Raw genomic sequence first — 13,897 nt, 5'->3', positions numbered from 1 at the left:
TTTGCCCAGTCCTCCTTATTAATGCTCCCTGTCTGACCCTATCTAGACATTTGAGTTTGTGATCAATGTTCCTAGGTTAGAACCAAATAATCTCTTGAAAGAAAAAAAATTCAAGATTGTGGGGTTCTTACTAATCCGGATGGCCTATGCCAGAAGGAAATCAAGAAGCTGTCCAAAGTTTGATTATACAGTCTAATAGCTACATGTCCAGATTCTAGAGCCAGATACTTGAGTTCAAATCCTGGCTTTGCCATTTTGGATTTTGTGATCTTGGGCAAATTATTTAAGAGATACAGCTGCCCTCTTGGCAAAATGGGGGTAATAATAGCATCTGCCTTGTAGGGTCATTTGAGGGTGAAATTAAGTGCTCATAATGATGCCTGGTAAGTGGTAAATGTTATATACATTGTAGAACCAAACTAAAATGGAATTACTATGTCAAGGATGAAATGGAGATGATCAACACAGGTGCATGAAAGAAACCTATTCCTTACAGAAACTTACAGCTCTTCTCAGAAATCATCAGAGGATACCAGCCAATCTTCAAACACCAAATCTGTTCATGCCATCTCCGGACTTCCTATTCCCCTGACTGAGCTACCTGATTCAAGTAAGCAAGAAGACCACTAGGCAACCAATCAGCTGAAAAATGCAAAAACTTCCATATCTATCCTATGAAAATCCCTTAGTCTGTGAGCAACTCAGAACCCATTGCTCCTGTAGCTTGCAGGTAGGAAAGCCTTACAATAAATTCATCATTCTGCTTTGTTTTATTCAGTATGCAGAGTTTTGGTTTTGACAAAATGTTTGCTAATATTATTATAGGAAAGCAACTGTCTCTATAAACAGTCCCACCTTAGAGGGAAAAGTGGGTGATGGGCATTGAGGAGGGCACTTGTTGGAATGAGCACTGGGTGTTGTATGTAAGCCAATTTGGCAGTAAATTATATTAAAAAAAAAAAAAAAAACAGTCCCACCTTGTCCAGTGTCAGTATAATTGACAATCACACTTTGTAAAATTATCTATCCCCAGAATACATATAAACAACACTTTGATGAAATTATGCCTACATAATTAAAATTAAACAGCAAATAAATTATCAAGTAAGTTGAACTAAATGAAAATAGTTAATTTGCCTGGATAAAAAAGCTCTAATTTTTTTTAACCGTATAAAGTAGGTAATAGAGCTTAGGTCCTGAAATGTCTAAATATCTACATCAACTCTCCAAATTATTCACTTGGCCTACGTATTCTTAATTTAAAAATAAATAACTTGTTTAAAAATAATAACAATAATGTTTTCAACATGAAGTTCCCCTCATGGCTCTACAAATATTGATGCCCCATCTACCTAGAAGTCCCTTGAGCTCACTTTTCTACCTCTGACTTTTCCTTTCCAAACGGAGGTACTTCCGATTAACTTCTTTCTCATTGTCCCCAAAACCTCTACTTGGATGGTTAGGGATTTATGGAAGGGTGGGGGGTATGATATGGGGCAAGGAAAAGAAGGAAAATATTATATTATATATCATATATAACATTCCTGATATAAAGGAATGCACAAAGCACTGATTGTAATTTTACAAAGAGGAGAACATAGACAGCTATTACATCGTCACATATGCCTTCCATAAATGCAGGAAGGGGAAATACACGGACATGAGTATCATTGAGTAAAGTACAGTGAGTCTATCTCTCCTGGAAGCAGCCTATATGCTGAAACATTGCCCAGCAGGACAGAGACATCTTTGCACTGCAACCCTAACTTGCACATGAAATCTGTGGTCCCAGGAAGAATCCTTCCTAGGCCATTCTGGTCCCCAAAGGCTCTACTTTCAACTCCAGGGCAATCTGTGATATCTACTGGAGACTCCCAGGGCAAAGCAAGACATTATATTATCTGACTTGATCCATCAAGTCAAAATAGTCACATCAAAATGTAAAAGTATTTTTTTTAATTATCAAGTAATGTAACCTACAAATATTCTTCATCTTTCCCCTAATCCTGGGACTCAGGGATGAAGGGTAAGCTTCAGGAATAAGACATCTCATATAACAATGATTTTTTTTTCCTGTAAGTTTAATGCTTCTTAGAAAATTATCAGCTTGGATGTTCTAGATGCTTCCATGCAAATGGAGAGGGTGCTACAAATGGTCAGTTCCAAGTTTCAAATGGGGCCACTGAAGATATTAATAAAACGATGAACATCAGGTTCCTGATGTATTATAAAAAGTCCAGAGGTCAAATCAGGAGCCATTTTTCCTACCCTATCCTGTCCAACAAACCCTCCCTGCTTCCAAACTCACTTTGCCCTCATTACATTCACCTTTTCATAAAACTGAACTCAGCACTGCCAGGTTAGATAATTTAGGACAACTGGAAAAGACACAAAATCTCTTTTTCTGCTTTTAAAATGTTCACTTAGAAAGTAAAATATACTCAAAACTATAAAACACACAAAAAAACAACACATACGCACTAGCAGAACAATGGAAAGGTCCCATGTATTTTTGGACCACTGCAAGCTTTGGACCAAGCAGACTGAGGGAAATAAAAAGTAGACCGAGAGGTCACAGACTGGGATCTACTCCTGAGCACGGACACATGGCCTGTGTAATGCTGCACAGAACACTGCTCCTCTCTTCGGCCAGGAAGTGAAGTGACTAGATTAGATTTTTTAAAAAGTTTGTTTCAGCTCTGACAACTTAATACAAAGAATACCAAAGACTTTCAAAAGGCTTGCTGCTGTATTCCATAATGGTTGTTTAAATTGCTAGGCAAAACCTGAGATTTTTCAGTCCAGCAGCGTTTATTATAACAGGCTTCATCCAGGGTATCACCAACTGAGCCTCTAAATATATACAGTATATAAAGAATCAATTAGTAGAAGGTAGAATTAAGCATGGGAACTTCCTAGGAGTTTAACCTGAGAAAGAAGGAAGATGGTATATTTAAAACTACACACCTCCTCTAGAAAAATACACAAACACACATTTTGTGTAAGATTTTAAGAGATTCACAAACCCTTAGATGAAATTCTGAGAAAAAACAGAATCTGAATATGGGAAGTATGGGGGGGGGGGGTACCTAAGGAGGGCTTCCTAGCCAGTGGGGGAGAAGGGTATCTATGTGGTATTTGCCTTAAAATCTAAGTGCGTTGTATTCGACAGCCACTTTGTGATATAATAAAGCTTATTATATGGCTAGTCTCCAGCTAAAATTCCAATCTCTTGAAACTAGAAGGCAAATCCATCATTTTTAGTCAAAATTAAGCTTTTGAAAACTAACAGAATATTTGCATTCATTCATTCTGAAAAGGAAATGCTGTTCATTTTCATTCAAAGACCAGCTTCCTTTCCATTCTTAAAAAAAAAAAAAGAAAAAGAAAAGAAAAGAAACCTGAAATAAGGCATGATGAGATGCCCTCTTCTGTTTCTAAACAGTTAATGCAAGGGTTTTTTGAATCCTAGCTATTCAAAGGATTTCGTATTAAACTGTGAACACAGCAGGATTTTAAAATCCTAAAGCACTTCTATTGACCTCCAGCGACCGGAGTATCTCCTTATACAGCAGAAGTTCCTCTTTGCCAATTAAAAGTCCTCATTCCTCTCTCTGTGTAATAGCACACCCTGTTCCTGGCTGAGAAGAAAATAAAATTAACCTTGGGCAGGCGGCTGTGCGCCTGATTTCCCTAGGCGAGTGAATGAGCTCACCAGATGTATAAATAATGTGCCCAAGTCCCCTTGTTGCTCAGGTTGTTTTTTTTTTTTCTTTTTTTCAATTCATTGCCCAGAAGCCTTGAGCGCAATTCCAAACTGCTAATGAGTTAAGACTTTCACCAGGGCCCGATTCCAGTCACTGCAAAACCAAGAAGATAGCAGTAAACCCAGAAGGATGGCGCAAACTTCCTGTTCTTTGTTGGCAGAATTTTGGTGTGCGGCTTGCAAAGTTTGACAAATTATGTATGCAAAGAAACAAATGTAAGAGGACGGTTCCGAGATCGAAATTGAGGTGCTGGAGTTCAGTTGTTTTAGTGGAACTGCCACTGGGCTGCTGCCAGTTGCATCTGGGCAGGAAGGAAATGCAAATGAAAAGGAAAAATTAGGCCATTTTAGAGCAAAGCATTTTTCAGCAAAAGCTCAGTGCTAACGCTAATGAATAAAGAAGGTATTATTTGGTTTTAAATTGGATTGATTGATTCTTTTCCTCAGTTATTCTAAACTGCTTCTTTGCCTCTTCCCTGGAGTCACTGAGGTGTTTTGATAAGGGCTCATTATTTCTGCAGTCCCAGTTCTCATCCTTGTTACTTCTCACAACCTCTTTTCATCTCGTTTGACTACAGAAAGGGATCTGTCCTTCCATAAGACCCATACACTCTACTGAAATCAAAGCTAATTGCTTTTTTGTGTGTCTTTCATCATCTTCAAAACTAAACAAACAACTCTGATCTAGAAGGTTGAACTCTGGAACCAGAACTGAATTTTAGACACCTCTCTACTTCTTACCAGTCCCGAGAACTTAAGATTCGTCCACTGTGAGATTCAGAAATCCCTGTTTCGGTTCCATAATCAAGGAGCTGTCAGGATAAAATGAGATACATATGGAAATGCACTTTGATACTATTATTTGCACTTACTATTTATCAACTCATTGAATCCTTACAACTTTATGAAGTGAAGATTATTTTATCCCTATTTTACAGATAAGAAGAGTGAGGCGGAAAGATTAAATCACTTATTTGCCCAAGGTCTCCCAGCTGCTAAGTGGAATCTCTGAGATTCAGACCCAGTTAGTCTGGGTCCAGAGCTGACACCACCACCTTTATACACACTGCCTTCGAGTGTGAATGTCAGGTGTTGTTATGCGTTCATTTATTCATCAGCTCTGTATGGACCATCTACCACATGCCTCACACTCGCTGATTACCACTAGAAAATGATCAAATCAGTGGGATTTTTACTGCTTCTCATTTTCACCCTCTTCATTCTTCACCCTCCAGGAAATAAAGAGAACAGGGTATAGGGAAAAAAAAAAGAAGACTCAAAACCCATCATTGAGACCCTTTTGAAAATAATCACACAGAATCTTAAGATGCTGCTGTTCAGTTGAGAAGCCCGCCTCTGTGACATAGACTCACCTACCACTGATAAGAAGTTGAGGGTGAGGAAGGCAGCGATGGACAGACACAGTGTCCCCTCCACAGGAGGGAGAAGGCTGTGAAAGCACTAAGTCTGGACCAGGGTTTTCAGCTCACTGAACAGCAACTCAGAGTAGCAAACTTCAAAGCCCCAGACACCTGAGCCTCAGCCTTTTCCATTGGGTCACCGTAAGGCCCAAGGAGACCCCCACGCTTGCTGGACTATGAAGGGCTCTGTAATGATAGAGGTAAAGACAAGGTGACTTACAGCAAGTGATCCCTAGCCTCAACAAGGACTCCTTTATGCAGGAGACATGATATTTAATTTTTTTAATAGGGGAATGGGGGATGAAAATCTCAGAATTTACTTATAATTATTTAGAAAAAAATAACCATCAGAAAAAGGGTAATTAACAGGGTAATTAACAGTTTTCACATGAATGAGGTTTTCTCATCCAAAGCAGTCTTCTCCAAGAGCTTCAAATAAGTTTAACCACATTAGTTAATCACCTTCTCCCATACTAAGTGGTCATTGTTATTAGTTGCCTACTTTTAAGAAAGGGAAAATTTAAACAAAACAAGAATAAATGGAACTGTAATATAATAACCAATATGAATTTTGTCTTTGTGCCCAGTCCTAGTAATTTTCTGAGTGATAGGGGGTGAGAGTAGTGTGTTTTGTTATTCAAAATAAGCCCCTTCTAACCCTACCTGAGTTTGTGCTAAAGTGCTGAGTGGGTGTTGGATAACTTTGGATGGGAGCTGGTTGCCAGAGGCACCAATCATGTGACTAGAAGGTTGACACTTTCAGCCCCACTCCTGACCTCCAAGGAGGGAGAAGGGCTGGAAATTGAGTTAATCATCAACAGCCAATGATTTGATCACTCGTGCCTATGTAATGAAACCTTCATAAAAAACCTAGATAGTAGGGTTCCAAGAGCTTCCAGGATGGCAAATGTATGTACTCATGTGCCAGGAAAGAAGCACACCCCAAACTCCACTGGGACTGAAGCTGCTGCACTAAGGACGCTTCTGGATCTTGCCTTATGTACCTCTTCATCAGCCTGTACATTTGTATCCTTCATAATATCCTTTATAATAAACTGGTAATAGTAAGCAAAGTGTTTGTTTTCCTGAGTCCTATGAGCCATTATAACAAATTACCACACCAGGGGAGGGGGTCATAGGAACTCCTGATTTGTAGTCAAGTCAGATAAAAGCATGAGTTCCCTGGGAACCCACTACTTACAATTGGCATGTTAAGTGGGAGGCAGTCTTATGGGACTCTGGGGTCTCTTAACTCTGGGCAGATAGTATCAGAATTGAATTGAAGTGTAGGACATCCAGTTGGTGTTGACAGACAATAGGAGAATTTCTTGGCATGGAAAACCCACACATTTGGTGTCAGAATTGTTGATAGTAATAACAGATAAAAAGAAGAGACATTTAGGCATTTCTACACAAAGCCACAGCATGTCACCTGCCAGGAAAAAGATTCCTCTATCAGGGAACGTGCACGATCTTTTTACTTGGAAGTATCAATTTATTTTTGAAAATGCTGACTAAATAATGGGCTCCGTCTTCTATAATTTGCCCTTCTGAGAAATATTAGTAGTACTAACTTGAGAAGTATAACATTTCTCTCCATCATACCCTTCTCCCCATCTTCTAGAGACACCTAGAAGGAGGTGACACCTCCTCACCTAGAAGGAGAGACACAAGAGGAGGATCACGGGGTCCATTGTTATCAATCAGATCTCATCACATAGCACATCACACATACACAGTGTATGAGAGCAGATACACCATCCTGACCCTGAACTTGCTGGTAAGCTTCATGCCATAGATGGAATGGATAAGAGATTCCCAAGTGGTCCAAGGTTAATCCCAGGCCCCTCAGTTCAGACATGTACTCAAAACAACAAATCCAAAATCACCTCAGAAAAGTGAAAGAGTAGACAGAAATAATTCCAGATATTTTTTCAAAAGTGAAGTAAAGGGGTGAAAGGTGTGTGATTACAAAATGGACAAGAAAGATGAGGCCTCATTGTCAGTGATACTTTCCAACCACACAGGGCTGCCATTTAAGAAACAGAAAGGCAATGGAGGGCATCAATAACACTGGGGTGCCTAGAAACTTTTCTTCACACAGACCTATGGGGTCTAGAAGGAAGCACAACATATCAAGGGATGTAAGTATCATACAAAAAAGTACCTCAAAACAGGGGAGCCTGGTTGGCACAGCCAGTTAAGTGTCCGACTCTTGATTTCTGCCATCATTTCAATGTTCAGGAGATCAAGCCCCAAGTGGGCTCCATGCCAATAGCCTGGAGCCTACTTGGGATTCCTCTCTCTCTCTCTCTCTCTTTCTCTCTCTGCTTGCCTGTGCTCGCCCATGCTAGCACTTGCTCGCTCACTCACTCACTCTCTCTCTCAAAATAAATAAACATTTTTTAAAATGTTTAAAAAGTACCTCAAAACAGAAAGTAGTTAACACACTGGTTTTCCAAGGCTTAACAAAGGAAGATGTAAATTCTATAGATTTGGAGGGACATAAATGCTGAAGGCAGAAGAACCAACTAAGTGACATGGGATCATAGATTCTTGGAAAATGTTTTAGAGATGTAGACCCTGACTCTACTTAACATGGTTCTGTACCCTTTCACTGAAAATTTCCAGTGTTCAGAAGGTTAGTATCAAGGCAGCCTTACATTTTTAAATGCTAATTTAAAAGACAAATTTTTTTTTCTTTTTATATTGGGCTGCAATCTGCCACTATATAACTCGCATATACTGATCCTAGGACTTCTGCAATAATGAGACTAAGTCTCCAAGACAGGCCTTGAAAACCAGATAGTCATCAGCCCCTCTCCAAGCCTGCTTTTCTCCAAACTAGTTATAGTTCCCTTTGAAACTCAGACAGCATGGTTTCTAGATTTCTCAAAAACCCTAGAGGCTGTGTTTTGGCATCAAATTTCAGTATGCCTATGAATACCTGGAATGCTTGTTAAAGACGAAGACTGCTGGTTTCCCAAGCCGCCACCGTGGTCTGATGCTGTGGGGATATCTGGAATGGGCCCTGAATCAGAATGTTTAGGTCCCCCTTCCTAATGCAGGTAGCCGAAGACCACACTTGAGAAAGTGCACTGGTACATTCTTGCCACGTCAAAGTACGATACCACAAACTGGATGTGGTACTCCAAACCCCTTCCTACTAACTGAGGGTCTAATGAGACCTTCTCTGATCTCCTCTTGCATGTCTACTTCCAAAGCTTCACTTCTTTTGAACAGAATATTTTGTCAATTCTGTCCTTTGGGAATATAACTGCAAGGCACATTAAGTTTGATATCTAAGTGAGTATGCTTTATGTATGGCCCAAATCAGAACAACAAAAGTTGTATTTGGATGTATATTGCTATGGGAGCAGACAAAATTCAAAAGCAACATTGCAAGCCCTGACTCTGGTCCTGCCTGACAGGGAAAACTCCTGATAGCCTAGGAATATTCTTACACACTGGTTGAAATTCTTTTTTACTATTATTATAGTCTTTAGAAAGTTATTTACTATTTTAAAAGCTAATCATTTTATATGCCCATTCTTACTTTGGATCAGAGACCACCCCGTCAATATTCTTCATAACCCTCCAATGTCACAGGTTCTGTGGAAAATTACAAGATCCTCTTCTGGGAAAAACAAAGAACAGAACAGACTCTATTTCCAGTTGGGGTCAAATGGCAAGAGATTCAGTGTCCTCCTACCCAGCAGAATAGAGAGGTGGGAAGTAGAAACCCCAGGTTCAAGTATGAGTCAGGAACAAGGTATGAAGCACTGTCCTGGCCAGATATCTGATATACCCAACAAGAGTGTGGCCTCCCCCATGAGAAAAGACAAATGTCCATATCAGATTCAGGCGTGTCTACTAGAATAGAGAGTTCTCTTGTCTCTGATCTAAACTGAGAAACTTTGGAAAAAACTAGTTCAAGAACCAGGCTGGTTCAGACACTCCAAAAGAATAACATTTATAGAAATAAAACAGAGGATACTGATTACCAACATTAATAAAATAGTTCAGAGAGGTACCATGTACCCATCAGGCAGTTTCCTCCAGTAGTAACAATTTATTCAACTAGAGTATAATATCAAAATTAAGGAGTTAATATGGGTACAACCCACAGATCTTACTCAAATTTCACCTGTTTTTTTTTCCTTTTAAAAATACCTTGATTTTTTTTAAAGTTTTTATTCAAATTCCAATTGGTTAACATACAGTGTAATATTAGTTTCAGGTATACTGTATAATGATTCAACACTTTATACAATACCCAATACTCATTACAAGTGTCTGATTTCACCTGTTTTATATCCACTCATTTGTATGTGTTTCTGTGTGTGTGTGTGTAGTTCTATGTAATTTTATTATGTATATAGATTAAATATCATATTATATCATGATACATTATCATGATATATTATAATACCATAAGATCAAATTATGATATCATCAAGCTTTAAATTTCCTGAATATGGTGATTTATTCTTACACTTTCATGTTTTTGGTAAAATTATTGAATTAGCATTATAGTGAAGTTCAAACTCACTATTAATCAAAGAAATCCTATTTACAATTTTAAAATTCTCTTTTTCCCCTTTAAAGTTTTTAACTAATAATGTTCAGCTTCAGAGTATGGTAAGTCAGGCACTCTGTCTTAGGAGAATGCTGCTCTAAGAAGCCAAAATCAGTACAACTGTCCTGGAAACAAAAGTTTATGAAGGATCTTTTAATATTTCATACCCTCTCTTCTAGAAACTCCCCTTCCAGAAATATATACTAAGAAAAATAATCAGAAAATCAGGCAATTATTATGAAAAACATATGTTTACTTAGTAGTATCTAAACTAGTGAAAAACTGAAAATAGCCTAAATATTTTTTAAAATAAGATTAGTTGAATAATTGAGACCTATCAAAGCAATGCTATATTATACAACAATTAAAAGTGGCATTTTTCAGGGACTTATATCCTAAAGAGAATCCCCATAATAAAATGTGAAAGTAAAATGATAGAAATAGCAGCTATGGTTCATAGCTCACTTTTTTGTGTGGAGATATGTATATAAGAAGTTCTGAACCTCTGCTTCTGGGAGGACAGAGTAGATGTACTTTTTTCATTCCTCCTGCTCAGTACAACTAAAAGCTCTGAATGTTTTATGTAAAACAAACATAAGAATAATCGGAAAGGTGGAAGAAAGACAACAGAATGTCTAGGGATCTCAAGACCCAAGGAGTCATATGGTCATTAGTACCCTGGATTTTTGGTTTGCCTCATATATCTCAGATTTGCAGCTAAGGAAGCCAGGTGCCCATTAAACACCAACAAGTGCAGATTTTTTGCTGTCTTGCCAAAAAGACTAGGAAAGGAAGAGCCAAGCAAGATAGAAAACTTTTAGACAATAACTACTCTATTCCATCCAAACACCACAGAAAAACACTGTTGTCCCCACCCTACCCATTCCAACAAAGGCTAAGTAGGAAACCTAGACTTCCACCCTCACAAGACACCCCAATACCGCTGCCAGAGTTGTGTCCAAGAAGGTCAAGTAAAGAGCCTTGAATTTCATCCCTATAAGCCTCCCCTCCAGCAGTGTCAGGAGAGACCCCATGGACGCCCACTGGTGTGGTGTCAGAGGAGACCTACAGATGAGGCAGAATCTTCACCACTGCCCTGAAGAATGAAAGTGACAGAGGAAAGAATCAATAAAATAGAAAATAGAACAATAGAAATGACCAAATCTGAACACCATAAATAAATATATTTTTTAAGAAATGAACATAGACTCAAGGACATGTGGGACTATAAAAACAGCTCAAACATTTATATCATCAGAATTGTAAAAAGAGAGGAGAAAGAAGATGGGGCTGAAAAAGGACTTAAGGTGTTAGTGGCTGAAAATTTCCCAAAGTTAGCAAAAGACATAAATCTAGTGATCCAAGAAGCTGATAAAATCCTAAAGAGGAAAATCCAAAGAAATCCACACCAGGACACATCATAGTCAAATTTCTGAAACAAAAACAAACTTTTGAAAGAAGTAAGAGAGAAAATGCACATTATGTATAGAAGCTAACAATTTGAACGACAGTGTATTTCTCATCAGAAACCTTGGAGACCAGAGGAAATGACATAACATTTTACAAATGCTGAAAGAAAGAACTGTCAACCCAAAATCCTATACCCAGCAAAAATAACCTGTAGGAAGGAAGAGAAAATCAGGTCATTCCCAGGTGAAAGAAAACTAAGAGAATGTGTCACCAATAGACCCACCCTAAATGAATAGGTAAGGAAAGTTCTTGAAACAAAGAAGAAATGATAAAATTCAGAATGTTGGAACATCAGTAGAAAAGAAAAAACACAAGAACCAAAAATATGGGTAAATACAATAGACTCCTTCTGCTCTTCCATTTTCTAAATTAGGTTTGAGGGTTGAAGCAAAAATCTTAACACTATATGATGTGGTTCTAAATGTATATGGAGGAAATCGCTAAGATAATTATAAATGGTGGAGGGTAAAAGAACATAACAGTGGGTAGGGTTTCTATACTTCACTTGAACTAGTAAAAAGACACCCCCAGTAAACTGTGGTAACTTAAGTGTGTATAATGTAATAACTAAAGCAACCACCAAAAAGGTCATATAAAAGAGGTAACACCAAAACACTATACATAAATCAAAATGAAATCTAAACAACATTCAAAAACCCACAGGCAGGTGGGAAAAGGAAAATAGAGGGGAAAAAGGAAGAAAAAATAAACAGAAAATAAAATAGAAGATTTAAGCCCTACCATATAAATAATTACATTTAATGGGGCTGGTCTAAATACAACAATTAAAAGGCAATGTTGTCAACTCAATGTTGTCAACAAGAAACTCACTTTAAATATAGCAATACAAGCATGTTGAAAATAAAAGAATGGAAGTAAGTATACCATGAAAACATTCATCAAAAAAAAAAAAGCAGTAGTGGTTATATGCATATCAGATAAAGAAAACTTTGGAGCAAAGAAAATCAATAGAGACAAAGAGAGGCATTATATAGAGATAAAGAGAGACATTATATATAAAAACAATCCATCAAGAAGATATAGCTGTCCTTAAATAGATATACCAAACAATAAAGCTGTAAAATGTGTGATTTTACACACATTTTTACACACAAAAATTTACTGGACTGAAAGGAGAAATAGCCAAATCCTCAACACTCTTCTCTCAACAAATTACTAGGACAAGTAGAGAGAAAATCAGCAAGGACTTGGAACTCAAAAACACATCAACCAACATGATCTAAATCAACATTTATAAAATATTCCACTCAACAACAGTATACACATTCTTTTCACATTACCACAGAACATATACCAAAATAGACCATATTCTAGGCCATAAAATAAAACTCAATAAATTTTTAAAAATTGAAGTCAGACAGAGTATGATCAAACTAGAAATCAACAACAGAAAAATAACAGGAAAATCTCCAAACCCTTGGGAAGTTTACACACTCTTCTCTAGAATAATCCATGAGTCAAAAAGGAAGTTTCAAGTGAAATAAAAATATATATATTAAACCGAACAAAAGTGAAAATACAACATATCACAATGTGTGAGACACCAGTAAGTCTGTACTGAGAGTGAGGTTTATGGTACTAACTGCAGATATTGGAAACAAGGGAAAATTTCAGATTGATAATCTAAGCTCCCACGTTAACAATCTAGAAAAATAAGAGCAAAATAAACCCAAAGAAAGGGATGCCTGGGTGGCTCAGTCAGTTAAGTGTCTGAGTCTCGGTTTTGGCTCAGGTCATGATCCCAGTTTGTGAGTTCAAGCCCCACATTGGGTTCTGTGCTGACAGTGCAGAGCTTGCTTGGGATTCTCTCTCTGCCTCCCTCTCTCTGTGCCCTTCCCCTGCTTGCTCTCTCTAAGTAAATGAAAGAAAGAAAGAAAGAAAGAAAGAAAGAAAGAAAGAAAGAAAGAAAGCCTAAGGAAGGAAATAATCCTCTCATCTTCATGAGAGGAAATCAGTAAAACTGAAAACAGAAAAACAATAAAGAAAAATCAGTAAAAGATAGAACTAGTTCTCTGAAAAGATCAATAAAATTGACAAACCTCTGTTGGCAAGGATGTGGAGAAAAAGGAGTCCTCTTGCGCTGTTGGTGGGAACGCAAACCAGTACAACCACTGTGGAAAACAGTACGCAGTTTCTTCAGAAGGTTAAAAATAGAACTACCCTTCGACCCACCAATTGCACTACTTGGTATTTACCCAAAGAATACAAAAACACTAACTTGAAAAGATATATGCACCCCTATGTTTATAGCAGCATTATTTACAATAGCAGCATTATTTACAATAGCCAAATTCATCATGGATAGATGAATGGATAAAGATGTGGTATATATTTACAATGGAATGTTATTCAGCCATGGAATCTTGCTATTAGCAACAACGTGGGTGGAGCTAGAGTATACAGAGTATAATGCTAAGCAAAATAAGTCAGTCAGAGAAAGACAAATACCATATGATTTCACTCCTATGTGGAATTAAGAAACAAAATAGATGAGCAAAAGGAAAGAGGGAGAGAGAAACCAAGAAACAGTCTCTTAACTATAGAGAACAAACTGATGGTTACCAAGGGGAGGGGAGAGAGGTTGGGTGAACTAGGTGAAGGAGATTAAGGAGCGCACCTTGATGAGCACCAGGTGATGTA

At 37.8% G+C, this 13,897-nt stretch overlaps 1 long non-coding RNA gene across 2 annotated transcripts in view; it reads right to left on the bottom strand.

Annotated features, from left to right (window-relative positions):
• Nucleotides 1-12,110, bottom strand: part of LOC123380015 — a 30,485-nt gene extending 18,375 nt beyond the window's left edge. Inside the window, exons 1-3 of one of the 2 annotated variants that reach the window (XR_006585229.1) lie at nt 5,140-12,110; nt 4,508-4,578; nt 3,716-4,068 (exon numbers count right to left, since the gene is read on the bottom strand). This is a non-coding gene — a long non-coding RNA (uncharacterized LOC123380015). The remainder of the gene's footprint in view (nt 1-3,715; nt 4,069-4,507; nt 4,579-5,139) is intronic. The other variant, XR_006585230.1, reaches the window with a different exon arrangement.
• Between the last annotated feature and the right edge of the window lie 1,787 nt (nt 12,111-13,897).

This window comes from Felis catus, chromosome C2, assembly GCF_018350175.1.
Source record: "Felis catus isolate Fca126 chromosome C2, F.catus_Fca126_mat1.0, whole genome shotgun sequence".
Lineage (NCBI taxonomy): Eukaryota > Metazoa > Chordata > Mammalia > Carnivora > Felidae > Felis > Felis catus.
This window is presented reverse-complemented; position numbering and strand designations above follow the sequence as displayed.